This window comes from Enhydra lutris, unplaced genomic scaffold (genome assembly GCF_002288905.1).
Source record: "Enhydra lutris kenyoni isolate GAN:26980312 unplaced genomic scaffold, ASM228890v2 scaffoldscaffold10, whole genome shotgun sequence".
Lineage (NCBI taxonomy): Eukaryota > Metazoa > Chordata > Mammalia > Carnivora > Mustelidae > Enhydra > Enhydra lutris.
In genome coordinates, this window is record NW_019154094.1 from 3,636,185 (window position 1) to 3,663,479 (window position 27,295).

The 27,295-nt window shown below is 46.6% G+C and overlaps 1 protein-coding gene across 4 annotated transcripts in view; it reads left to right on the top strand.

Moving 5' to 3' along the window:
• LOC111143847 (GATA zinc finger domain containing 2A) overlaps positions 1 to 27,295 on the top strand; it is a 107,630-nt gene that overhangs the window by 5,496 nt on the left and 74,839 nt on the right. For 2 of the 4 annotated variants that reach the window (XM_022497795.1, XM_022497800.1), the window contains exon 1: positions 9,899 to 9,975. The exons of the other annotated variants lie outside the window; for them this stretch is intronic. The gene's annotated coding sequence lies outside the window, so the exon portion shown is untranslated. Of the gene's footprint in view, positions 1 to 9,898; positions 9,976 to 27,295 lie in introns of those variants that run through there. 4 annotated transcript variants of the gene reach the window in all.

A 27,295-nucleotide genomic window follows, 5' to 3' on the forward strand; every position in this document is an offset into this window, starting at 1 on the left:
CAAGTAGGTGGAGAGGCAGGCAGAGAGAGAGAGAGGAGGAAGCAGACTCCCCAGTGAGCAGAGAGCCCGATGTGGGGCTTGATCCCAGGACTTTGGGATCATGACCTGAGCCAAAGGCAGAGGCTTTAACCCACTGAGCCACCCAGGCACCCCTCATTTTTTTTTTTTTTTTTTAAGATTTTATTTATTTATTTCACGGAGACAGCGAGAAAGGGAACACAAGTAGGGGGAGTGTGAGAGGGAGAAGCAGGCTTCCCATGGAGCAGGCTGCTCCATGTGGGGCTCAATCCCAGGACTCTGGGATCATGATCTGAGCCGAGGTCAGATGCTTAACAACTGAGCCACCCAGGCACCCCTGAAGTCGGCTTTCAAGGTGCATACATCCCAGTCACAGACAAGTAAACAAACTATGGAATGGAAGACTATTGCAGGACTTCTTTGGTACTATCCTTGGATGTTGGGAACTTGGAGTAGAGTTTCTTGGAGGGTTAGAAGTGAAACCTCACTATCCGTCTGATTTCCTCACTGGGTTACTTGCTTCTGTTTCTTCCCTCTAAAAGGAGGCAGAAATTTTGGCGTTTTCCTGGTTGATTGTTGGCTTTTGGCTCTAGTTGATCCAGGGTGATTGTGACTGTAATCTTAGAGACACAAGAGAGAATCTGGGATGGTCACTGCCAGAAGTATTTTCAGCTTTGCTCTTCTTGAAGTCAGTGGCAGTGTGTTTTTGGAATCCTGTGGCGTTTCTACATGGCAGTGCATATTACGCAGAGAGATAAACAGTTCTAAAAGCCCTTTACACCTTGTTTGAAATCCTTAACAAATTCAGACAAGTAGAGTGCTTGGGTGTTGTTTATAGCCTAGGAAAGAAAAGTGAGATTTCTAATAGATTGCTTTCTTGTGTATTAGTAGGTTCTTGGCACACAGTTCTGTCTTGCCTAGGGTTCCCCCTTATACTGGGACTGGGAAAGCACTATTTTGACTTTGCTATGTTGTGGTCAGATTTGATGTGAGTCCACGGAGATCAATTATATGACAGGTGATTTTCTTAAGGGTATTTGTGAGGGGTGGAGCCAGAGAGCAGGGGTGGGTATTCATTCAGGATACAGGCTCCAAGGGGAAGAGGGAGATTACAAGGAGAGTTTCTAGTAGTCTGTCTTCCTTTCCTTCAACCAAAATACTGACTCCGAGGTGAAGAGGCAGGCTCTGGCCGGAAGTGGGCGTGGACAAGTAATGGCAACTGTGCACATGATCAGGCTCCCACCTCTGGCTCTGCTGCCCTTGGGAAGTGGATGCTTGCTTCCTCCTCACTTCCTGTTCCTTGCCCTCCACCTCCAGCGGAGTTCCTGGGCCCCAGTTTGAGCATAGAAAACATGTTCAGATTCTCACTTTTTCCTGGTCAGCTGCTTTTTCAGAGCTGGAAGCCACCAGGGGACTTGTACTTGGCAGTTCTGGGGGTTCAGCTAGTGTACCCACAAACTTAGGATTGTCTGGCAGGGTAGACAACAGGATGGTTTCCTGTTGCATAACCACAGGAGCTTGCCTACAGAGGGCTACTCTGGAGATGAATGTAGAACTCAAGGAAGCAGACATTAGAAGGTCCTTCTGCAAGAGTATGCTCCTGAAGAATGGTTTACCGTTACTTGTCTTCATTATCTTAGAACAGTACCCTCTCTGGAGTAGAAGCTTCCCAGTTAGAAAGACTTGGGTTTGTATCCAGATTCTGCCACTTGCTGGCTCTGTGACCTCAGGAAAGTGGCTTTATTGCAAATGGCCTAACTTATTTGAGTCTCAGTTTTTCATTTGTGAGGTGGGGATGATAAGAATGAAGCATGTGGCCAGATTGTTGTGGGTGTCCAATAAAGGTAGTTGTTATGGAATCATATAAAAGCTTACTGACCCTGTTAAGATTGGCACCCAAGTTTGGATAGCTACCTATGGCAGTTTATACTGTCTGAGAGCAAACCAGTCCACGTCGGGGCCACAAGCTGGGTGTAACTGAGGACCTATGATCTAGAGGTTCCCAGATTGGCAGATTTTTCCCATTGAGTTTCCGCAGCTCATTGTGGCTTTATGCTGCTGTGCATCGCCTTTGTATATTTATTATATGGACTTGCAGTGCCCCCTGAAGCATGGATAGGGTAACTGGGAAAAAGACCCAAATTGGAGGATGAGCAAAGGGGGGCAATAGGGAGAGCTACTTGTTAGGTGGCTAGGCATTCTGGGGATTGGAATAGCATGGGCCAGGGCAGGGACCTGGAGGTGAAAAGCAACCTGGTGAGTTCTCTTGACCTGAGGAGGGTATGAACATCTGAAAATCAGAGTTTGAACTGAACACCTTTGGCAAGAAAAGTCCAGTTACCTTCAAAGGTAGGAAGTTTTATAAAATGTGCCACAGTAGGATTCAAAATTGAACTCAGATTAAAATAATATTTATTTTTATTTTTTTAAAAAGATTTTATTTATTTATTTTACAGACAGAGATCACAGGCAGACAGAGAGGCAGGCAGAGAGATAGGAAGGGAAGCAGGCTCCCTGCGGAGCAGAGAGCCCTATGCGATGCGGGGCTTGATCCCATGCTCCCGGGATCACGACCTGAGCTGAAGGCAGAGGCTTTAACCCACTAAGCCACCCAGGCACCCCGAAAATAATATTTAAATTGAGCTCTTAGTAAGCATTTTCAATCAGAAATATCAATGATGTCTAGTGAAATCAGACCAAACCTGGACTCTGTTTTTTTTTTTTTTTTAAATATTTTATTTATTTATTTGTCTCAGAGAGAGAGAGGGAGAGAGAGCAAGCACAGGCAGACAGAATGGCAGGCAGAGGCAGAGGGAGAAGCAGGCTCCCTGATGAGCAAGGAGCCCGATGTGGGACTCGATCCCAGGATGCTGGGATCATGACCTGAGCCGAAGGCAGCTGCTTAACCAACTGAGCCACCCAGGCGTCTCCTGGACTCTGTTTTTCAGAGTATGTAGTCTATGGGGCACCTGGGTGGCTCAGTGGGTTAAAGCCTCTGCCTTTGGCTCAGGTCATGATCCCAGGACCCTGGGATTGATCCCTGCATCAGGCTCTCTGCTCACCCTCTCTTTGCCTGCCTCTCCGCAGACTTGTGATCTGTCAAATAAATAAATAAAATCCAAAAAAAAAAAAAAAAAAAAAAAAAGTATGTAGTCTACATGAAATTCAATCACCTAAGCAGCTTTAAGAGAACAAATTTGGGGGGTGCCTGGGTGGCTCAGTGGGTTAAAGCCTCTGCCTTCAGCTCAGGTCATGATCCCAGGGTCTTGGGCTCTCTGCTCAGTGGGGAGCCTGCTTCCCAGCCCCGCCCCCCATCTCTGCCTACCTCTCTGCCTAATTGTGATCTCTGTCAAATAGATAAATAAAATCTTTAAAAAAGAGAGAGAGAGAACAAATTTGGGCAGACTGCTTCTCAGTTATTTTTCTTTGAGAATTGTTATCATCTTTTTAAAAAAATCTTATTTAGAGGCACCTGGGTGGCTCAGTGGGTTAAAGCCTCTGCCTTCGGCTCAGGTCATGGTCTCAGGATTCTGGGATCGAGCCCTGCATTGGGCTCTCTGCTCGGTGGGGAGCTTACTTCTTCCTCTCTCCCTGCCTGCCTCTCTGACTACTTGTAATCTCTGTCAAATAAATAAATAAAATCTTAATAAAAAAAAAAGATCTTATTTGTTTATGACAGAGAGAGATAGTGAGAGAGGGAATACAAGCATGCAGGAGCTGGAGAGGGAGAAATAGGCTGCCTGCTGAGCAGGGAGCCCAATATGGGGCTCAATCTCAGGACACTGGGATCATGACCTGAGCTGAAGGCAGATGCTTAATGACTGAGCCACGCAGGTGCCCCGAGAATTGTTATCATTTAAGCTGGTCTAAAATCCTTAACACAGCAAAGTAAGTTTTGTGGTTTTTTAAAAGTTTATTTTATTTGTTTTTATTTATGTGACCGAGAGAGAGAGAGATCACAAGTAGGCAGAGAGGCAGGCAGAGAGAGAGGGGTAAGCAGGCTCCCCGCTGAGCAGAGGGCCCGATGTGAGGCTCCATTCCAGGACCCTGAGATCATGACCTGAGCCGAAGGCAGAGGCTTAACCCACTGAGCCACCCAGGCACCCCTTTATTTTATTTTTTAAAAGATTTTTATTTAGGGGCGCCGAGCCAAGCTGAAGGTGGATGTTCAACCGATGACCCACCGGTTGACCCACTGATTGACCTACGCAGGTGCCCCAAAATTTATTTTTATTTTAAAGATTTATTTAAGAGAGATCGAGGGAGCACATGTGCACAGGGGGAGGGGCAGAGGGAAAGGGAGACAAATAGACTCCCCACTGAGCAGGGAGCCTACCCCGAGCTCAATCCTAGGACCCTGAGATCATGATGGATGCTTAACTGACTGAGCCACCCAGGCACCCCCTACCCACTCTGTCTTTTATAGGAAATGCTAGGCACCGGGAGAGGAGAGGGGGGTGCCCATTCTATCAGGAAAGCTTTTGGGAGGAATATTTTTCCTCCTTCCTTTGTCAAGTTGGAATATCTGCTGTTTAACAACCAGGGAGTGGGGTATGAATTGGATATCAAGGTTTTTTTTTTTGTTGTTGCTTTTTTTTTTTTTTAGATTATTTATTTATTTATTTGACAGACGGAGATCACAAGTAGGCAGAAAAGCAGGCAGAGAGAGGAGGAAGCAGGCTCCCCGCTGAGCAGAGAGCTTGATCCCAGGACCCTGGGATCATGACCTGAGCCGAAGGCAGAGGCTTTAACCCACTGAGCCACCCAGGCGCCCCTGGATATCAAGTTTTTAAAACATTTTTCTTCATGTCTAAATCATGGATGTTTATTAACAGATCAATGATGTGACTAGCACTCTTTCTTTGTTAAGTAGGTTTGAATAGGTTGATCTCCAGACTTAAGACTGACATACAGCCTTTTTTATTCTTTTTCCTTGTAGCTTTCTGATTTTTTTCCTTTTAATTTTTTAATTCATAGAAAATAGTTCACTTACTGACTTGTCAAAGACTTAAAATTGATCTACATCAGGTGGGCATTTTTTTTGGTAAGCCATGTATGGGTACAAAAGAGATATTCTTTGCCAACTGGTGACACATGCAGATGAGGACAGTGGGAGATATACCTCCAGGATCACAGTGATACATCTAGCCGTTTGTATTTAACCCTTCAGGGGAGCACATGTGCTCGGAACTCCATAGTAGTGGGACTTCCTCAGGGCCACACAGAGACTAAGTACAGATGGAGCCTGAACTCCATGTTGCCCAGCCACTAAGTATACAGAACTGTGGTTGGATACGACACGCAAAACAAACAAACAACAAACAAACATGCTGACAAAGTGGCCTATCTCTACAGAGCTGTGTTTCAGAGAGATTTTCAGTGTATGTACAACAGGGACCAGTCAAAGGGGTGCAGATCAGTCTCCCACAAACTCCTAATCTAGTGTAAGAATGCTGTGATTTAAAAAATGACATTTGGGGCGCCTGGGTGGCTCAGTGGGTTAAGCCGCTGCCTCCGGCTCAGGTCATGATCCCAGGTCCTGGGTTCAAGCCCCACATCGGGCTTTCTGCTCAAGCAGGGAGCCTGCTTCCTCCTCTCTCTCTGCCTGCCTCTCTGCCTACTTGTGATTTCTCTCTGTCAAATAAATAAATAAAATCTTTTAAAAAAAAATAAAAAAATTAAAAATGACATTTGTTTTAGCAGGAGTAATGCACTGGGAGTATTGTATTTTTCATAAAGTACCACTGTAATAGTCCTTTTAACTATTTTCTTATCTTTGAAAAAGGTACCAAAAATATCAAAGTACTAAAGAAATAATATTAACATAGAAATAAATCTTTTCTTTCTCTTTTCTGACCAATTACATTGTAATGTCACTATGTGAGTGTGAATTTGGGGTGAAATAAGAAACTTTAAAACACCCCCCCCCTTAGAGATTGTAGTTCTGATTGTCCCTGAACTCAGTGAAAACAGTTTTAGACCTCTGAGCTCTAAAAATGTAAAACCCAGAGGCATCTGGGTGACTTAGTTGGTTAAGCATCTGACTCACGATTTTGGTTCAGGTTATTATCTCAGGGTCTTGAGATCCAGCCCTGTGTTGGGTGCCACGCTGAGTATGGAGCCTGTTTAAGATTCTCTCTTTTCCTCTCCCCTGCCACCCCACCCCGTGCACTCTCTCTCTCTCAAAATAAATAAATATTTTAAAAAATAACAAAAATGCAAAGTGTGGAAAGCAGTCAGTGCTCTTTTTCATAAAAGTTTACTTTTTTTTTTTAAAGATTTTTTTTTTTTTTTAATTTGACAGACAGATCACAAGTAGGCAGAGAGGCAGGCAGAGAGAGAGGAGGAGGAGGCAGGCTCCCTGCTGAGCAGAGAGCCCGAACACGGGACTCGATCCCAGGACCCTGAGATCATGACCTGAGCCGAAGGCAGAGGCTTTAACCACTGAGCCACCCAGGCGCCCCCATAAAAGTTCACTTTTAAAAAGATTTGGTACACTTTTGAATGAACCACCTGTTTATTCTTTAGAGACCTCAGAAAACAAGTGGGAGCCTAGTGTCACTGATAGCAGTAATCTCAAAATTGGTTAAAGTCTACAGAACTAGGTCTGCTTAGCCTTTGAATTTAAGTAAGTAGATGACAGTTCATTCTGTGTTTTGAGAAAGACACCTAGAAAGTTTAAAGGATAATGAATCCATCCCTTTTTAGCTGTCTCTGCCCCCAAAACCCCACACTCCAGGTGTGGCCAGCTCTGGCCTTTGCCTCTGCTGTTCTAGGTGCCTGGGATATTCATCTGTTAAGAACTGGCTTAAATGTCACACCCACAAAGATTTCCCAGACTCCTCCCCAGGTAGGGGAGCAGCTTCTTCCTCTGTGATTCCTGTCTTTCCTATGAATGCATTTTCTGCTTAGAAATCATACTGTCTTTCGTGCCACCAGCCTGTGAACTTCTGGAGATGGTGCCTGCAGGCTGCTCAGCTTGCAAAACCCTTGGGATGAGTTGTCTTTTAGATAGTCCTTGTCCATCAGTGTTTATCACATAAAACATCTTGAATCTTGTCTGCCAGAAACTTTAAAGAAATCTCCTGATTAAAAACAAAAAAGTACAGTACCTTAAACATGCAGTAGGTGATGCTACTCCTTTTCTGTTTCATGCTAGTATGGAGCCTTTGACCAATTTTCTGCTATAAAAGAGGCCATGAACATGGAATTAGGCCCTATTTTTTTTTTCTTTAGTTCCTCTGTTGTGCAGGAACAGGCTCAGATGCTATTTAGAAGTTTATCTAACACTGTGTTAGAAAGATAATTAGAATATTTTTGCAGTGGTTAGGGTGGAAGGAGGCCTGGCTATTATTAGCAAGGATCTGATCTTTGAAGGATATTAAGTTTAAAATGAATTTGGAAGGAAATTATGCTTAACTAAGTAACAGAAGTGTTTTTAAAGTATTACATTAACTGGTATCTGTAAGTATGAATTGACTGCCTTGTTTTTAGGGCAGAGGGAAAACTTAAAAAAAAAAAAACCAACATGGTTTGAGCCCTATTTGTCTTTTAATTAGTTTCTTCAGCTTTAGAATGGAATCTAAAGGTGATTGCATCATATTTCATAATCAGCCAGCTGAACTATTTGCTGTTTAGTTCAGTACTAGACACTGAGGTAGCAAGGTTTCTAGTCTGAGCAGCCTTAGCATTTGCCTGCCTGAGCTCCGGGGACCCCAGACAGGTCTGGATTTACTGTCACTTTTTCCATCTACACACCTGGCCTTCTCTTTCTATCACAGAAATAAACCCTGTAACTACTTCACCCTACCCCCACCCCTACTTTCCCAGCTGGAGATGTTGGCACTGCCCTCTGGAGCAGCCCACCTGTCACCAGTGCACACCTCAGTCCACAGGGGTGTGCCATTAAGATGTCGCAGCTGATGCCTCTCTTTAAAACAGGGTGGTTGTCACCTTGGTGACTCACCTAGGGCTTGCCAGTTCAGACTCTGGAATCTCTATGTCTATCTCAAGTCTTAGGTCTCCCACCTGACCACACATTGCTGTGTTTGTAGTTAATTAAGTTGGCGTTAATCAAGACCCAGGTGAGGAGCAGTGAGGTAATATTTTGCTTGTATTGCTTTAATATACATCATCTGATTAATAGTCCCAGAGTAAAGCAGTTCTCAAAATATAAAGCTGCCGGATTACAGTGAAAATATTGGATATTTGCTTTTAACCTGTCCTTGCACATGGGATCAGGGAGCCTCCTGCATTCCTTTACCAAGTCACCTGTTTGAGAATAAGACTGTTTTTGTTTGGTTTTTGAATTTGAACATTTGAAATTCTTTGTAGCAAAGCAAACTGCCGACAAAACTCGGTCAGGGAAGGCGTTTGGGGGTCAACAGTTTGCATTTTGTATCATTTTGTTTGAGGAATGCTTTGCTTTTGGCCCAGGGGAGTTGAGCCAGATGTTGCATTAAGCCATTTTAAGATTTGGGGAGTGGGGTGAGGGGTGAAATCAAGGACAAAAAATTGCTGATTATGTGTGGAACTCAGCACGGAATTAAAATGGGCCTTTTAAAACTTATTGTTGGGGGACACATAGCAGGAAAACAATTTTATACATAAAAGTTGTTCTACATTATTTTTCAGGTTTGGAGTAAAGACCAATGGTGGGTTGAAATTACACTCAATCTCTTTTAAAAGAAATGAAACAGAATAGTTAATATCAGAGTGCATTTCAAGTGGTTTAAGTATGTTTGGTGAAACTTTTGTTTTGGCTGTTTGAATGTGTATTAATATATGTTATAAAACAAAAGCCGCTAATCAGGAGTCTAGGAGTCTTATGAATTGTTTGAACTCTGGAATAAGAACATGGAAAGGGCCTTTTTTGGTGATTCTTCAAAACATGATATTGAGAACTTTCTTGTTATATTAGGTATTTTTTTTTCTTGAAATTGTGTTTCCCTTTATGTAGTTTAACACATCCAAAACCCCATCCTTTCTCAGTTTAGACTGTTTCCCGTGTTTACTTCAAGTCACTGAAGAGGGAAAGGTAGATTTGTTCTCCGGGACGAGGGGGGGGGGGGGGGGGTTCCCCCCCCAAGAACACGGGGGGGGGGGGTGCCGATGGGGGGGGAACTGGGGGGGGGAGAGCAGTCGTCCTTGAGCCTGGCGGACCGCGCCCAGCGCGAGCTCACGCTGCACAACTCTTTTTATTGCACAGACGTGATGGTTTAGCCGATACCTGGGAGCGCAGCTTCTGTGTGACGACCCCCACAGGGGTGGCATTTTAACCTCCTTTTCAGAAGCAGCTGAGTTGCTCCAGGTCTTGTAGCTAAGCTGGAGCGAGGTCAGTAGTGAGCGCGTCGTGAGTCAGCCCTGGGCGCGGTCCGCCAGGCTCTGCCTCCGGTGAGCTGGCGACGACCCCTCGGCCCTGTGGAAGGCACTGGGATTCCGCTGGGAGGGAGCCCGCCCGAACCCGCGTGGGAAACCCAACGGACGGAGCTGGGCGGCGCGTGGAGCACAGTCTGGAGAGGCGGTGTTTCCGGGGCGGTGCCGGCCTCCCTTGCCCCGCCCTCCCCGCACACTCGTCCCGCCCCCACAATGAGGCCCCGCCCCTCGGCCGTCTGTCCCCGCCCAGCCGGGCGCGGGCGGGCGGCGTCGCCTTTAAGAGCTCCCCGGTGTTTTGGGGGCCGCGGGCCGGGCGCGCTGACCTGGTGCGCATGTCCCGGGCGGTGACGCCGGCGCCGGGCTCCATGTGTGCGGCCGAGGGGCGCATTATCTGGCCGGCGGCGCGGGCGGGCGGGCGGACCGGCGGAGCGAGCGCCGCGGGCCCGGGCGGCCCCACAGGCGGAGCGAGCGCGCGCGGCCCCGCGCCCCCGGCCCCTCGGCCGCCCGGCCCCGCAGGCGACCCCGACCCCACGGCCCCGCGAACCCGCGCGCTGCCCTAGGGCCCGGCCGGCCCGCGGCCCGGTAAGTTCTGGACCAAACTTGGCGGGGAGCAGGGGCCGGGGGGTGGGGTCCGGACTGGGATCGTGAGGTGGAGCTTGGAGCGGCGGGGGTGGCGAGGGTCGGGCAGGGTCCGGGGGTCAGTGGGCCCTGAGGGACCCCCGCGTGAGCCTAGAAAAGTGAGAGCGGGCGAGTGAGTTCTATCTACTCCTTGTATTCTGGGAGCGTCTTCCTAGCGCTACCCTAGAAAGTTCCGCGCTCCGACGCCGCCCAGGCACGTGGGGGCCGGGGTAGGCGGGGGTCCCGGAAAGTCTCGGCGTCGCCCCCCTTCCTTCTGCGCTTCCTCCGGGGCCGGGGGAGGGGCTGGGCCTCCAGGGGTCGCTTCCGAGCGGCCGGGACTGGCGGGGGAGGGGGCGGCGGGCGGGCGGCACGTGGGCGCGCGGGGCGGGGGGTCCCAGGCAAGGCGGGGCGGGGGTCCCGGGCCGGCCTGGCCGCTGCGCTGAACCCCGCGGCGGCGACGGCGGCGGCGGAGGATCCCGTGTCAGAATAAGAGTCCCAGCGCGCCCACGCCTGCAGGGCCGGCCCTCTCCCTGCTTGCGCCCTTACTGTCTGACCCCCGAGAGCCGCAGGACCCTTCCCCCCACTCTGGGCTCGAGTCCTTCATAGGGCCGTACACTTTGAATTTGCCTCCCGGTTTAGGCGGTGGCTGTATTGATTTTTTACCCCCACCTGGAATGGGTCGGCATCAGTGACTAGACAGCAGCAGCTGGCCTTTTAAAGGGATTATTGCCAAGAATCGGAATTGATCACTTCAACAAGGAAAGGCTTATGGGCAGGGCCCCAGCCTAGAGCGTGATTGACAGTTGGTGTGTGTGAACACACTGGGACCCAGAAATGAATGGGGAGTCCTCTCTCAGGAACTGAATGTCAACCCTTGGGTGCGCATTTCTGCCCTGCCCTGGGAACTTTGCAGGGGCTATTTAATTTTGTGTATTTGACCCATCGTTTCTAGCTGTGTAGTTCATCCTTATCTTGAGAGCTTTGGATTCTTTAGATCAAAGTCCGGGTGAGTCACTTGAGCCTTTAATTTTTCTCTCTTCCTCACCCTTTTACTTCTTTTAGTTTTCTTGAGTACACAGTGCTTGTTAAGTGGGTTCTGTGTCCATTTCGCACAGTGACACCTTCTGGTTGTGGCAGCACAGATAAACTGAGGGACAGGCAGCCTTCTGTGTAGTTGCTTCAGACTTGGTACTGACTGTTCTTTGATGTTTTTCTTTTCTTTTTTTTTTTTTTTTTTCCTTGTAGTGGTTACAAGTTTTCTTTTAAGTTAGATGAGGTGAAATAATGTTTGCTGGCTCCAGATCATGATGCTAAGATTAGTACCATGTTACACCTGACAGCAAACTGTGGAGGAGGGCAGGATAGACACTAGCCCTCAGATTAGAATGCCTGTTGTACACACACATCTTCCTTGCCCGTAACACTCCAGTGTGGTGGAGGATATAATCCCCACATTACAGCTGAGGAAACTGAGGCTCCTGGAGGCCACACTGCTTGTCCAAGGCTGCTGAGTTGTAGAGGGGTAGAGCTTGGCTTGAGCCTGATGTTTGGGGCATCAGAGTCCGGGAGTGTTCCTGTTTGCAAACCACTGTGTGAACATTTCCTGGTCCCTCCCAAAACAAGAGGTCATTTACTTGTCCAGGCTCCGGGCTACTTCTGCTGGGAGTAGGGGGGATGACCTGATAACTTAGGGACACCATTGTAGCCCTGTGTTGTCCTCAGAGAGCAGAGTTACCAGCTGGCCCTGAAGGATCCAGGCCACAGACTTGCTCCTTTGCATTTGCTTCCTCAGCTTCCAACTCCTAAAAGTTGGCCTTTTTCTTTTATCTTTTTTTTTTTGAAGATTTCATTTATTTATTTGGCAGAGATCACAAGTAGTCAGAGTGGCAGGCAGAGAGTGGGGGGAAGCAGGCTCCCCGCCAAGCAGACAGCCTGATGCAGGGCTCAATCCAGGACCCTGAGATCATGACCTGAAGCGAAGGCAGAGGCCTAACCCACTGAGCCACCCAGGTGCCCCAAGTTGGCCTTTTTCTAGAGGAAGTAGTTTAGAGTGGAGATTTTGAGAGCAATTTGCAATAGATACTTTCCTCATGTAGTCCCCCATTCTTTGTCTTTCATCCCGTATTCTTTCCCTAAAATTCTGAAGCTGATTTTTGCAGACTCTGACCTCTCATCTTGGATGTGATGTAGAAATTGGGATGGGTCCTGTATTACCGATTTGGATACATTGTTTTTTCCACTCAGACGACATCATTTTTTTTAAATGTCAAGTCACCTCTATTAATGCAGTATCATTTGGCAAATCCTACGATCGTATATATATTTTTAATTTTTTAATTAACATATAATGTATTATTAGCTCCAGGGGTAAAGGTACAATCGTATATTTTGATAGCGGGGAAAGAAAGAATGCTTCTCGTGGTAGGAAAAATCCTGAAAGGATTTGTACCAGAATGTCAACAGAATTTCTGGGTTAGGGTGAGGAATTTTTTTTTTTTTTTTTTTTTTTTCCCTTAAAGGTTTTTATATCTTTGTGTCTTATGATTATTTAAAAAATAAGAAATTGCTTCAAAAAGATATTTTTCATTATCACTATTTTTAAGTAATCTCTATACCTAATGTGGGGCTTGAACTCACAACCCTGAGATTGAGAGTTGCATACTTTCTTCCAGCTGAGCCAGCCAGGTGCCCCAAGAAACATTTTTTATCTGAGTAATAAAATACAGTTTAAAGACTCCAGTTCTCAATTCTTCAGTAGCTCTCACTTGCTTTGCATCATGTATTTTGTGAATTCTGACTTTGTGAGGAGTGATTTCTGGGTAGACTTATTCAATAAATACCGAAGTGTATACTGTGCCTCCAGCACTGCCCTAGGAATCCCTGCTCAGTGGATTTTACCATGAGATTAGTGGGAGAGAAATCATAATTAATCTCATAAACATGGGGAAACTTAAAAGGGTCAAGGAGAAAAGGATGCTGTGACCTGGTGAGCAAGACTCCAGGGGGCCTTTCTCCATCTGGGATTGGAGGGCGTGTAGGAGCTAAGTAGGTAAAGAGAAATGGGAAGAGCATTTCTGATAGAGTGTCTAGGACTGAAGGAAGATTAGGGTGGTTGGAGCAGAGAGAGAGACACATGCACAGAGACCTAAGAGGGTCTGGGATTTACCTTGAGAACAGAGGGACCGCTGTTGAAGAGGACAAGACAGGGACCCATGTGATGGAATTCACAGCCAGGACCACCTTGGGCCTTAGATAGCAGACCACTGAAGGATGCTTCTGAAGGGCACAGGTAGGAAATAGTGAAGCCATTCTGAAATGTTGGCTGGCTTTCTTTCTTTCTTTCTTTCTCTTTTTCTTCCTTTCTTTCAGCAATCCTACATTTATTTTTTTATTTTTATTTTTTTTTAAGATGTTATTTATCTGTTTGACAGATCACAAGTAGGCAGAGAGGCAGGCAGAGAGAAAGGGGGAGGCAGGCTCCCCACCGAGCAGAGAGCCCGATGCGGGGCTGGAGTCCAGGACCCTGAGATCACAACCTGAGCCAAAGGTAGAGGCTTAACCCACTGAGCCACCCAGGCGCCCCCCCCCTTTATTCTTTATTTTTTTCTTTATTATTTTTTAAAAGATTTTATTTATTTGAGAGAGAGCGTGCATGCACGAGGGAGAGCATGAGTGGGGGAGAAGTAGAGGGAGAGGGGGAAGCAGGGAGCCCAACATGGGGCCCGATCCCACGACCCTGGGGTCATGACCAGAGCTGAAGGCAGACACTTAACTGCCTGAGCCACCCAGGTGCCCGCTTTCTTCATTTTTTAAAGTAATTTCTACCCCCCAACATGGGGTTTCAACTCATGACCCAGAGACCAAGAGTCACGTATTCTACCAACTGAGCCAGCCGGTGCCCCAAATATTGGTATTTTTTTTTTTCTTCACTTTAAAAAAAAAAGATTTTATTTATTTATTTATTTATTTGAGAGATCGAGAGAACAAGTGGAAGGGAGGGGGCAGAGGCAGACTTCCCGCTGAGCCAAGGGCTTGTTGGGGGCTCCATCCCAGGGGATCCCAGGACCCTGGGATCGGAACCTGAGCTGAAGGCAGATGCTCAACCAACTGAGCCACCCAGGAACCCCAAATGCTGGCATTTTCTGATATTCTCTTAGGGAAAAATTAAGAATGACCATCAGAGTCTTGGATATGTCAATTCCCCACAGAGACCAAAAATGTAACTGCCTTACCAATGAGTTCAGTTAAGGACTGTCAGTGTGCTAATCTCCAAAACCATGGGCAACTCAAATGCTTGTCTGTAGAACTACCTGCTTGGACTTGTGATGTTTCTGTGCCATTAGATGGAATGAGCAAGGCTATTTTCCCTAGACTTTTTCTCCCCCTGATAATTGAGTTAATTTATGCTCATTGTAGAAAACTGGGAAGATTATGAAACAGGTGATTAGGTGAGGTCTTTATGAGCAGTCATCCTGGGGTAATAGAGCATCTCTGGGATTTCCTTTTAACTGTTGTTGGGTTGGAAAGTGTGGCAAAACTGGAAGAACAAGTTGCCACTGTCATAGTTTGAGGCTCACAGAACTGTGGTTGACTGCTAAGTGTGGTTGGTAGAATGGATGCTCTTGAGTTATCTGAACTGTTTTAGAAGGTTAGATAGACGGTCTGGCTTCAGGTTGCTATTCTTTTGGGTAAGATGTTCTAACTGTAGAAGACTGTATCTTGCATTGAATTAGAAGGCCACGGGTTAAGGTTGAAATAAAAGACGGGACCTGAAGTGGTGGCAGGAAAGTGAAAGTAGTGAGGCTGGTGTTCTTAGAAACAAAAGTACCAGCTGGGGACAGATCCTGCATACTTGTAGATGCTGGCAAATGTGATCCAGGACTTTTTAGTCAAGAGGAATGTCAGACTATGGGCTTATTGCCCCTCCCCTCATTTTCTAGGCTGTATTTGTGACCTCTTTTTGTCTGATGAAAATGTAGGTTAGTCTTTTAGAAGACAAAGGAACTTACTCTAATTGAATACCTGCAGGTAGCCTTAGGAAGTGACTGGGAATCCTCCAAAACCCTCTGAAGTGGTTGTGGGGGAGGCAGGAGAAGGGCCCTTGCAGCTTCTCAGTGCACTGCACCCACTTTCTCGTGATCCTCAGAAAGGTTACCCTGTTTCTAGGTTAAGTTTGCCAGGGGCCTTGCCTTCTTGTTTTTTGGTACCTTACATGAAAGGACTGAAGGCTTGATACCTGTCTGAGAATGAGAGAGACCAGCATCTGCGGTAGAATAGTGTCCTGGCAGGATGTGGACAGTACCTGCAAGTTGGATTAGGAAATTGGAGTAAATTGGAGTAGGAGTTTTGGGGAACGTTTGAGACTGTTGTATTTTGCGGTTGCTTGGCCTCAAAGATAACTAACTAGCTGCAGTTGGGGATTGAGGGGCGGGTAGGGGTGGTTGGAGAGGGTAGAAGCAGTGCGGGGTTGATGAGAAAGTCTCCACTTGTTGAAGGTTGAAGAATTTTTCAGCCTTCCCTCCTGCAGCTTTGTCCCCAGACGTGGCACTGCCTGACCTTCCCTGCTGAACAGTTCTTTTGATTTGAATCTTCAGACTTAATTCAGCCTAAATGAGGTGATGCCTTTGAGCACACTTTAAAACAGTGGCCAACCAGTTCCTTATCCAGGGCTGCCTGCTGTTTGCTGAGTGAGAAGTGAGCCCCTGTGCCTATTCCCAGGCAGCAGGTCCCTGCAGTGGTGTCATGGACCAGCCCTGGCTTTGCCCTAGATTGTTGGGTGTAAGTTCCACTTGCCACTTCCTAGTGATGTAACCTTGCTGACTGAACCTTACCCTCTGTTTCCAGTTTCTAAAAAGGAGGTAATGTCTACCTTGAACAACTGAGTTGGAAGGCGATAATAAATTCAAGTGGCTTAGCACAGGGCCTAGTGTGTGTATATAGTTCAGTGAGTGCTGTTAACGATTAGAATGGATGAGGCAGGGCACAAAGGCACTGCTTTGCTTCAGGTGTGGAACATCTCCACACTTGGAGGACAAACTGTCACTGTATGCTGTGTGCCCCTTGGAGCCATAGCCTGTCTTCATGTTCTAGATGGAAGAAGCTGGAGTCCCCTAGAGAGGGTGACACTTTCTAGGGCCACCTTGCTGATTATTCTACAACTGGGAGTGGGCTCCAGCCTTTATGAGTTCAGATTTTGTATGTTTTTTCCACTAGCCTGGGTGCCTCTCTAGTGATATAGGATAGCGGGGTTGGTGGGGCCCCACTAGGGGAAAGGAGATAACCTTTTTCCTGGGTTTGCTAAATCTCATGTTCTGATAGTGCCTCCATGTGTGAGATGGGAAGGTATTTGCCAGGGGTTCTTGCGTTTAAGAACCAGGAGGAGCCGCTAGCACTTTTGGCTTTATCCCTAGGTAGTCTCTGACCCGGGATGGGAAGTGGGTTGCCTCCTGATGGTGCATGTAGTGGCAAATGGGAGAGCCTGGGACTGAATCCTAGGCTCCTTCCAGACTTACAGCTCCCAAGCTGGCCTGGAAATTGGACAGATCAGGCTTTGCACCTGAGTGGTTTACTGTTTTTCACCCTTGGGTGGGTTGCCTGGCTACCTGGCCTCAGCTTTCCTGTCTGTAGACAGGGAATATATCTTTGATCTCCTAGGATGACTGTGAGGACAAACAGGAAATATTCCCAAGTAAGAGGTATCCCAGTTCCTCACTCCTCCATTCACCTCTAAGACAAAATTCTCCCTCCAGATGACAACTGCCTGGTGATCCCCGTAAGGTTGCACATCTCAGTTATCACACAGTGAAACACTCAGATTGAGGCTTTGGGTTTTCTCTATAACAAAATTCCACCATAGCCTCACAATTTGGAGGTCTTTAGAGCTCATTGTAAGGAGATCTCTCCTAAAAAGGTCATCAAATTATTTGGAAGGGAAGTGGGAAAAAAAGGAACCCTGTGGCTTTAAACCTGCATTTAATCCCAGCATAACATTTCCTCTAATCCCAGTTGTTTTGTGCAATTAGCCTTTGATTTAGTGGCTGTTAAACTATACTCCACACATTCTTACCTTAGAGGCAGCTGCTTGACATGACCTTGGAGGTGAGCAGGTTTCAGGCCAATATTCTCTTCACTTGGTGGATTTTTGTGGTGGTGATAAGAGAGTTTTAGTTTTATTGTCTGTTTTGGGCAGATTTACTCAGCAGGTTCTGAAAACTTTGCCATTACAACCTTATTCACATCTGCAGAGGAAGCACATTTTTTTCCCCCAGTTGTTCAATGGTTTGGGGAAAGTAGGAGTGTAGCAAACTGAATTCTTGGTTTGAAGGCATTGGTTGAATTGGTCAAGTCACTCCATACCTGTAATATTCTCAGGACTTGTGTATCATTGACAGAACATTGCCAGTTCAAATGATTAGACTTTATTTTTTTCATAAAACTTTTTTTTTTTAAAGATTTTATTTATTTGACAGAGATCACAAGCAGGCAGAGAGGCAGGCAGAGAGAGGAGGAAGCAGGCTCCCCACCGAGCAGAGAGCCTGATGTGGGGCTTGATCCCAAGACCCTGGGATCACGACCTGAGCCGAAGGCAGAGGCTTTAGCCCACTGAGCCACCCAGGTGCCCCTCATAAAACATTTTTTAAAAGATTTTATTGACAGAGAGAGCACACAAATAGAGTGGTGGATGGGGGGGTGGGGAGATGCAGGCTCCCTGCTGAGCAGAGAGACTAATGTGATAAGGGGCTTCAGGCTCTATCCCAGGACTCTGGGATCGTGACCTGAGCAGAAGCAGATGCTTAACTGGCTGAGCCACCTAGGTGTCCCTTCATTTTTTGTTGTCTCATGTGTTACTCCTCTGCATGTAAAAGGGTTTGCATCCACCCCTTCAATGGCAGTGGTTTTTTCAGAGAATTCTGAATCCCCACCTTCCCTGGGATTCTCTTACATGCTCTGGAACCTGGGAGATTTCCAGGTTTGATTAGACCTTCTTAGCAGTTTGTATGTGGGTTATCTGTCTCTTCCTTCTGCTTCCCAAACTTTGAAATTTCTCTTGTTGAGGCTTTTGTCTCTGGTGAAAGCCAGGGAGGAGGTGGAACCTCCGGTGTCAGTAGTAGGAGTTGCCTGGTCTGCTTTTGAAGTTTTCTTGGGCAAAGATATTAATATATCCAGTTTGGATGGAAATGAAATTGAATCCTTGTAGTCAGTTTATGTTTATCAGACAGAGTATTAGAAATGTAACTATGTTTGATCCTTGGGCCCCAGACAAGTTTAGGATTCACCTGGGACTACCTTGCTTCTGTGTGCCGTTTTACTGAACATAACACAGACTTAAAGATGAGTGGGGCAGCCCTTGGTGTTACAGACTGAGGCCTGAGAGGAAGAGTGGCCTGCCCCCGGTTTAATTTGTAGAAGGAAAGAGAACATAGCTCTCTGTTCTCTCCTGGAGCTTCCTTGGCCTGATCTCTGTCATCCTTATTTACTTGTTTCTTTTAAAGATTTTACCTTTTTTTTTTTTTTTAAGATTTTATTTATTATTTGACAGAAATCACAAGTAGGCAGAGAGGCAGGCAGAAAGAGAAGAAGGGAAGCAGGCTCCCCGCTGAGCAGAGAGCCTGATATGGGGCTTGATTCCAGGACCCCAGGACCATGACCTGAGCCGAAGGCAGAGGCCTTAACCCACTGAGCTACCCAGTGCCCCTAAAGATTTTACTTTTGAGTAATATCTGTATCCAGTGTGTGGGGCTTGAATTTACAGCCCTGAGATCAAGAGTTGCATGCTCTACTAACTGAGCCAGCCAGGCACCCCGTATCCTTATTTCTTTATGGTTGGGTCAGCTAGTTATTTATCTAACTAATTTTTAAATTTCTCGCTTAAATTCAATTTAATTAACATACAGTATATTACTTGTTTCGGAGGTAGAATTTAGAGATTCATTAGTTACGTGTAATGTATAGTGCTCATTCCATCACGTGCCCTCCTTAATGTCATCTCCTAGTTACCCATCCCGCCACCCCCACCCCTCCAGCAACCCTCAGTTTGTTTCCTATAGTTAAGAGTCTTTTATGGTTCGTCTCCCCTCTGTTTCTTATTTTATTTTTCCTTCCCTTCCTTTATGTTCATCAGTTTTGTTTCTTAGATTTCACATATGGGTGAAATCATATGATATTTGTCTTTCTCTGAGTGACTTATTTCACTTAGCGTAATACCCTCTAGTTTCAGCCACTGGTTTGGTCAGTTCTGTTTTGTTCTAGGTTCCTCCTTCCTAATTAGGAGGTCCATTGGCAGGTTTCCTTCCTCATGGCCTCATCTTTTTTTTTTTTTTTTTGTTTATTTTAGTTCAGTTAACAGTATGGTGTTATATTAGTTTCAGGTGTATAATATAGTAATTAAAGAATTCCACACATCACATGATGCCATCAGGATTAGTGAAGGAGCCTCATCTTTTTTGAGTCCTGACATCATCATGGTGTCCGTAGTATAAGGACAGGACAGGACATAGGGAGGAAGAACTCAAGGCTGCTTCTGGAATCTCAGGGCTGCCTTAGAAAAAACAAAAACAAAACTAGCAGTGTTTCCTCTTTTGGAATTGAGTGGGTGATGGCTTTCAATTTTAAGAGCATAAAACTCCTTTTCCCTTAAAAAAAAAAAAAAGTAATGGCACTTACTTGCAGTCCTTCAGGTGACATGTAGGTGACCATTTCAAGATCAAAACAAGCAACCATGGAAATAAGGTGGAATGGGCTAAATGTCAGTTGCTGAACTAGGTTTCAGTGATTGGCTATGCTAGTCTGGGGTGGGGTGGGGGCGGCTTAACACCCACCTAAGGGTGCTGGATGGTTCTAGAACAGCACAATCTGGTGCTGGAGTGGTCTTTAAACTTCATCACAGAACCGTTTAGAGGGATTAAACATGTTTTGTTTGGAAAAGAGAAGGTTGGGGGTGGGGGCGGGGGCCATGAGGGATTCTAGGAGGCCCATTGGTGAGTCACTATTTGACAGAGGCCTTTTCTACTCCTAGTGCCGGTAGGTACCCACTGACCCCCTCAGGGAGTATGGAATAGGGTTCTTCTTTCTAGAGAGACAATCAAGTGAACCTGCCAAAATAGGCAATGAACGTGGTCAGAGAAGGGGCTTAGCATTGGGTGAGCATTTCAGATGTGTCCCCATCTTTTGTGAAGGTTAGGATGGTGGGAGAGCTTGTCCACTCTGTTGCCATGGTTTGTGGTGTAAAGGAAAAAGGAGACTTAAATTGCTTAGAAAAATTAAGGTAACTTTAATCTGTTTGACCAGACTTCTGAGTCTATGAACCACTTTTGGCCTTTTTTTTTTTTAAAGTTAACCACTGACATTTAAGAGCTAAGCTGCTCTGATGGAGTGAAATGCTGTGTAGACTCCTCACCACCACACGGTGGAATGAACAGAGAAGGAGACGTGTTGCTGGCTCTGAGCTTCTTTAGCAGGCTGGTTGGGATGGGTGACAATGTTGCAATGGGTGACAATGTTGCAGAGATGTCTTTGCGGCCAGGTGGTCCTAGCCCCAGGTTGTGAGTCGCCCTTATTATACTCCAGTACTCTGTACAAATGTAATTTTTGTTATATGCCATCTTGTTATGAACAGGATGGGACTTCTGATCTGTCTCCTTCCGCTCTCCAGAACACTCCTCTGAGAGGGGACTGTTTTCTTGGTCCCAAGAGGTCTATAGCTCTTGTGGAAAAGGTTGGTAATGTTGGAGTGTTTCCTTGCACTGGAGCATCCTGGATGGATGGAGTTGGGGCAGATAACCTTCCCAGACCTCAGCGTTTATGGAAAGTCATAGTGGGAAATAAGGTTTTAAAAAAAAATGCAGGTTGTTCCAGTTATTGTTGATGACTTTTTTTTTAAAGATTTTATTTATTTATTTGACAGAGATCACAAGTAGGCAGAGAAGCAGGCAGAGAGAGAGGAAGGGATGCAGGCTCCCCCCTGAGCAGAGAGCCCGATGTGGGGCTCGATCCCAGGACCCTGGGATCATGACCTGAGCCGAAGGCAGAGGCTTTAACCCAGTGAGCCACCCAGGCCTCCCTGTTGATGACTTTAAATGGAAGATTGTTTATACTTCATCTGAAAAGCATGGAGAGCTCTCAGAGATTTGTGAGGAGAGTATGCACTTGAATTGAGCAGGGAAGCCAGTCAGGAAAAAGAGACATTGATAAAAGGCAGGCGTGAGCTAATATGGCCTTGAATTTGCCTGATGGGGAATAAAAAGCAGAGAACAGGTACCAAAGACACTGTGTAAGGAGATTGGGTAGGGATTAACATGATATGAGGGGCTGAGAACGAGTCATCTGTCCTTCAAAAACTGGGGTCCCAGGGCGCCTGGGTGGCTCAGTCGGTTAGGCATCTGCATTTGGCTTGGGTCATGGTCCTGGGATCCAGTCCCACATCAGGCTCCCTGCTCAATGGGGAGTCTGCTTCTCTCTCTGCCCCTCCCTCTCTACCCCCCACTTGTTTTTTCTCTCTCTCTCTCTCTCTCTCACAAAAATAAATACATGAAATCTTTAAAAACAAATTGGGGTCCCTTCCCTGTTCAGCCTATGTTATACCCTTGTGGTCTGCTGATGGTCTTTTCCTGTCCTCAAGGGTCTTACGGCCACATAAGGGAGATAGGATAGGGTGCCCTGAGAGAGGGAAGAGTGGGTATGAGCATGTCTAAGAGGTAGCAGCAGGGTAAGGACTGGAAGGTGACACAGTCTCCGAGACTGTGGGTCTTTGCTTTCAAGGGTTCTAAATTTGAGCAAAGGTGAGGTGAACTGGGTCCTGGAGAAAGTGGTTCAAGGTAGTGTCTACTGTCTGGGAAAAAGTGGGTGTTGGTGAGACAGTCTGGCCTTTGGTGCTGGATGACTCCTCTTTGTTTTGCCTGTCTGGGAGGGAGGATTCAGTGAATTGAGGTATGAAGGCCCTCTGTGACTTCTCGAACCCTTTTGAATGCAAGAGGTATGTCTGTGAATTTGCCAGATTGTGGCCACCTCTGTTGTGGGGTGGGGGTGGGGAAGGTGCAGAACTTGATCTGTTCTTATGTTTCTTCCTCCCAAACTAATTGTGCTTTGTATTAGAAGAAAGCGCAAAAAGCAGGTGAAAGGGACCATCACATACTAGTACATATAGGAAAAGTTTTGCTCTGTTCCCAGAAGTGAAGTAATGGCAAATGGATGGAACCTAGACGGACACAGCCCATAGCCTGAGGAATTGTAGCAATTAGAGGAATCAGGAAGAGGCTCGATATGATTCCAGTGTCCCAAGAGCTGGTTGGTAACCTGCATTTTCCAGATTCTGAGGATTTTCCAACTTGAGGTTTTGGACATTTTTCCAGAGAGACCCAGAGCAATTAAGGCACTTTTCTGAAACATTCACATGAATTATTTCAACAGCTGCTCCTTCCTGGTTTGAGAAAGTTTCCTTTTTTCATGCATTGCTGAAATGTTTTCAAATCATGGCTCTTTGGCAGAGTCCAGGGGAGAAGACAGGTGGGCATCCCACAGAGTGACAGCACTAGCATTGAGAGGAGGGGAGGGCATGTAGTTGCAGGAAGGAAAGGGGCCTTGGGGATTTGGCATTTGGAAAGAAATGACTTGGGTTCCAGAGTAGCACCTGGTTGGTGATGTACAATATACTCTATCAGAGTCCTGATTTTGAGGGGAGGATGGGAGTGAGGAATCAAGCCAGTTAAGTGAGGGTAGCAGCCTGGTGCGCTTTATACAGAGCTGGGAGGGCTGGCATGTGTCCTGGCCCCTGCCCACCCAGGGAAGCCCTCCTTGTAGGGCCTGGGCTGTCCCTGAGCCCTGTGTCCTTTGCTGACCTCTCTGCTGTGTCAGTGGCCAGGAGATCAATCTTCCTACTGGTTTGTATCTGCTCTGTTTACTGCCTCACACTTGTGAGCCCTGTGCTGTTCTTACAGAAAAAAAGGAGAGAAATCTGCATACATGCTCCTTGCTGAGGGATCCTGGTTTGCTCCTGTGACGCACTAGAGAGTGGTTGGCGGATGTGTACATCTTATTAGGAGTGAAGATGGAAATTCGTTCTGGTTTGTGATCTAGGCTGGCAGTCGATTATGTCCTTTAAGCCCTTTGGCTTGTACCTTGACAGGTAAGGGCTCAGATATATGAGCTTCAACACCTCTTAGGGGTTTTGTGCCTTTTAAAGAAAGGGAGTCATTGAATTTGCTACATGGTCCACAGGATACAGCTTGTGCAGTTGAGGCTCACTCCTCCATGAAGTTTCTAGCAATTCAGCAAAGGGTTAAGTTAATGTGCTCTTAGAAGAGGAATTGCGGGTGTGCTGATCTTTGCTCTAGGAAAATTTCCCAGAACCTTGGGAAGGATCCAGCCTCAGGATGGTTTCGAAGTCAGACTGTCCCTGATGGTACAGTGGTTCAGATTTGAGCCTGGGCCTGGGAGATAGCTGGCTTGGGTTTGGATCCCCATTTGACTTCTGTCAGTCTCCGTTTTCTTACCTGTCAAATCTGGGCATCAGTGCCACCCTGTGTGAAGTGTGGGTAGTACCCACATCAATGATAGTACCTCATGTGAAGGAGGAGTAATAATGGCAATACCCTCTGTGAAATGTGGTAACCCTGGAAGTTCCCCCATGTGAAGTACCCCCTGGCCGTATCCCTTGTGAAGTGGGTAGCATTGGCAGTACCTTCTTCTGTGGTCATAAGGATTAAATGAAATCAGACATGTAAAATGCTGGCACCCTGCCTAATACCGAATAAAGAATTCAATAATTCTTAGCCACTGTTATGCTTTTCTTTTCCTTGTTTAGTAACAAAATCTCTTGTCAACATGTTAAAGATGATTCTTTCAGTGTCCCAGAAGTTGTCATCAGTGGGCTTTCCTGTAGAAGTTTGAAACTGTGTGCCTAATAGTCGCTTTCTCAGTGAAGAGTCAGGCCCTCACCTTCTTGCCCCACTGATGCTTGAGCACCCAGGAAGAGGCTTGGAACATGGGAACAGTAGAGCCCTTGCCTTGGCAGTGGTGTCACGGTGGTCTTGGGAACAGATTTGCAGGGCCTGGGTCTTGGGCTGCATCTTGATGCTGGATGGTTAGATAGGACCTAGGTCTGTGTGAGGCGGCTGGAGGCAGAGCAGGGCAGTGGGGTGGGCCTTGGAGGAGGCAGGAGGGTCTCCTGTGAGGCTGGCTTGTAAAGGTTTAGGTGAGTGAACGCCACCACCCTCACGGCTCTGCCCCTCTACACCTGTGCTGGCCTTGCAGCCTCCCTTAAAGAGAGGGTGGATGGCCTGGGACCCTGGGCGACTTGCCACTGAAATTGCTTGGGGTTGGATTTGGCAAGACTGGGGTTCAGAGACACTAGAGTGAGGAAGTTTGGACCTGGCCAATGTAGGACAGTGTTTCTCTGGGATGTGTGCTCTGTGTTTTCACAAGTTTTAAAGGCTTAGAACTCTGCCTCTGCCTGGAGGACAAAGTGTGTTAGCCCTATGTGTGCCTGTGTGGTGACCTGAATATATTGGTCTTGTGTGTGCACGTGCTGATTGTGCCTCCAGCTTACTCTGGGGTTAGTCTCAGGTACAGATGAAGTCCCATTAAGGGCATGGTCTGAGCCTGTATGGCCCTTGCAGTTTTCTTTATGCTTTTAATTTTTTATTTCTATATTCTTTCTTCTATTAAGGCAGAGGTTCATTTGACGTTTGCATTGCATCTTGTAGCACCTCAGAGTTTTAATACTAAAACCTCTTACCAGCAAGGAGAATTTTGACTAGAGGCAGAAGCAGCAAGCAAATTATGAGACTCTGGTCTTGCCATCGCCCCCCAGAAGGCACCCCTTAACTCTTTGTAAAACTTCTGTGGGGGCAGTTTGGCCTTGTCTGCTTTGCTTCTCTTGGAACAGGGTTCTCTAGGCATCTGATCTTCAGTGCAGTTTTCTTCCTGCTTCTTAGATGCTAGTTCATGGGCCGTGTTAGTCAGGTAGCAGTTAGACCAACATGCTGGTCAGCAGAACTAGCAAGCAGGGCCCTGTGTCCACCCGGTCCCTCCTCTTCCCCCTCCTCTTGACCCTTCTGTGAGGGTAAGTGTCCATGAGGGCACTGGTGAGCTCTGATGGCTGAGAGAAGCCAGGTGTGGCTCACCCTCACCTACACCTTGGCTTCAGTTTACCCTGTAGGGTACCCTGGGGATGGTGAAGACAGTTGATGGTTCTTTTTTTTTTTTTTTTTTTTTTTTTAAGATTTTATTTATTTGAGAAAGCGAGATTACAAGTAAGCAGAGAGGCAGGCAGAGAGAGAGAGAGGAAGGGAAGCAGGCTCCCTGCTGAGCAGAGAGCCCCATGTGGGTCTCAATCCCAGGACCCTGAGACCATGACCTGAACTGAAGGCAGAGGCTTAACCCACTGAGCCACCCAGACGCCCCTGACAGTTGATGGTTCTGTGAATACCCTCCCTGGGGAGCCCCTCTGTTCCTGACATCCTCTGATCATAACTTTTCTTGTTGGATACACTGTCAGGAAGGTGTGGCATCTGTTTACATCATTTCTCAATTTGTTCTTAATTGGTGTATGTAGTGTAAGCCACTATTTACTGATAGATGTTGCCATCGTTATAGTTTTTTCCTTCTCCATTTGCAGCATTTTAGTCCTGCAGTTTTTGTGATTGCTGTGGTACATCGTCAGAGTTTATAGCAGTGATGAAGCATCTGGGGCCAGGAACCAGTTCATTGTCCTGCACTTTGCTGCAAGGCCTCAGGACTCCTGGGCTGGCCATGTGGCTTTAATCAGGGCCATCAGTAGCCATAGTGTGGTTGGTGAACAGTTCAGCTACTTCTGAGAAGTTATCAGTTGGGGGTACCTGCCTGGCTTAGTCAGTAGATTGTGTGTGACTTTTGATCTTGGGATTGTGAGTTTGAGCTCCATGTTGAGTGCAGAGATTACTTAAAAATCTTTAAAAAAACAAAACAAAAAAAGTTACCTGATGGTATTGACTATTTGACCCGGGCCTTGATGGTCAAAGAAATGAATTCTGCCACTTAGGGAAGCTTGGTTGTTCAGATGGTTGTAGGTGGTTTTGTATTTGAAGACCTGCTGTCAGACTGGATTTCTAAAATTCTACCAAGTCCTACCTTCCTACCTGAAACTCAGCTTGGGGGTATCTGGAAGGTTTGTGGTTGGACAACACTGACCCTGCTGCCTGCCTGGGTACTCACTAGCCCCTTTGGATTTGGATTTAGTCAGACCTTTAGTGTTTGGGGAAACTACCAGCTTAAATAGACCTGTGTCCCTGCTTCTTGGTCTCCCATTGCCAGCTTGGAAGATAGTACCCTTCTGGGGGATCAAGGTGGCAGAGGTCACATGAGGCTCCATGTCCATCCAGCTGTAGTAGGATGGCTGGTGGGTAATTTCGTTGGCAGTGAGAAGACAGAGAAAAGAGGTGAGGTGCAGTTTAGAGGTGAAAACTGGAGATTCTCTCCCATTTATATTTCTTTGGTGAGATTTCTGCCATCCCACCAACTGCTGACTGACCCAAATAGTACTGTCTTGTCTTGGACATTTCAAAGATAAGTTATGTGAACTACTGTGGGTAGACTTTGTTTAGATTTCAGGACTGTGAAGTTCTTTTCTTCTAGGCCCAGGTCTTCATTTGTATGTATACAGTAGGGCCGTCTTTAGAATGCTGCTCCCTCTGGGTGCTCTTGAATAACAAAAGCTTCTCCTTCCAAAGAAAAATATGCTGAAAAGTAAGATACGGTTCTTTAACACTTGGGCAGTCCTTATAGAAGATTACCAGATGGTGGCAGTCTATCTGCTCCCCCTCTCTTTCTAAATTTGAGTATAGTTGACGCATAGTATTACATTAGTTTCAGGTGTACCAGTGTAGCTGTTATTCCCCAGGACCATGGCTTGTGGGGAAGTAAGCTCAGCCCATGGCCTTTATGCTGCTCCTCAGAGAGACTTGGTGTAATTTACTGGTCTTTGTCCTGCTCATGAATATGTAGATTAGGGTTGGTGCCTGTGTTGTCATCAGATGAGAGTGAGTGGGTTGCTGATTTAGGGGCTGTCTTCACAGCTTGGAGAAGGTGCTCAACTGGTAGCTTTGCTCCTGCTTGCATGGTACATGCAGGCTCCAGGTCACCCAGACCTGGTTGTGGAGGCACGTGGTGCCTCTGGTTAGGGCCCACAATACCTCAGTGGTAGTGGATGATAACCGTCCACTGGTGAAAGAAGGAGTCTCACCTTTCCAGGAGGTTGCCTTTATGATAAGTAAGGTGTTGCTTCTTTAAAAGCAAACTCAAGAAAACTTGC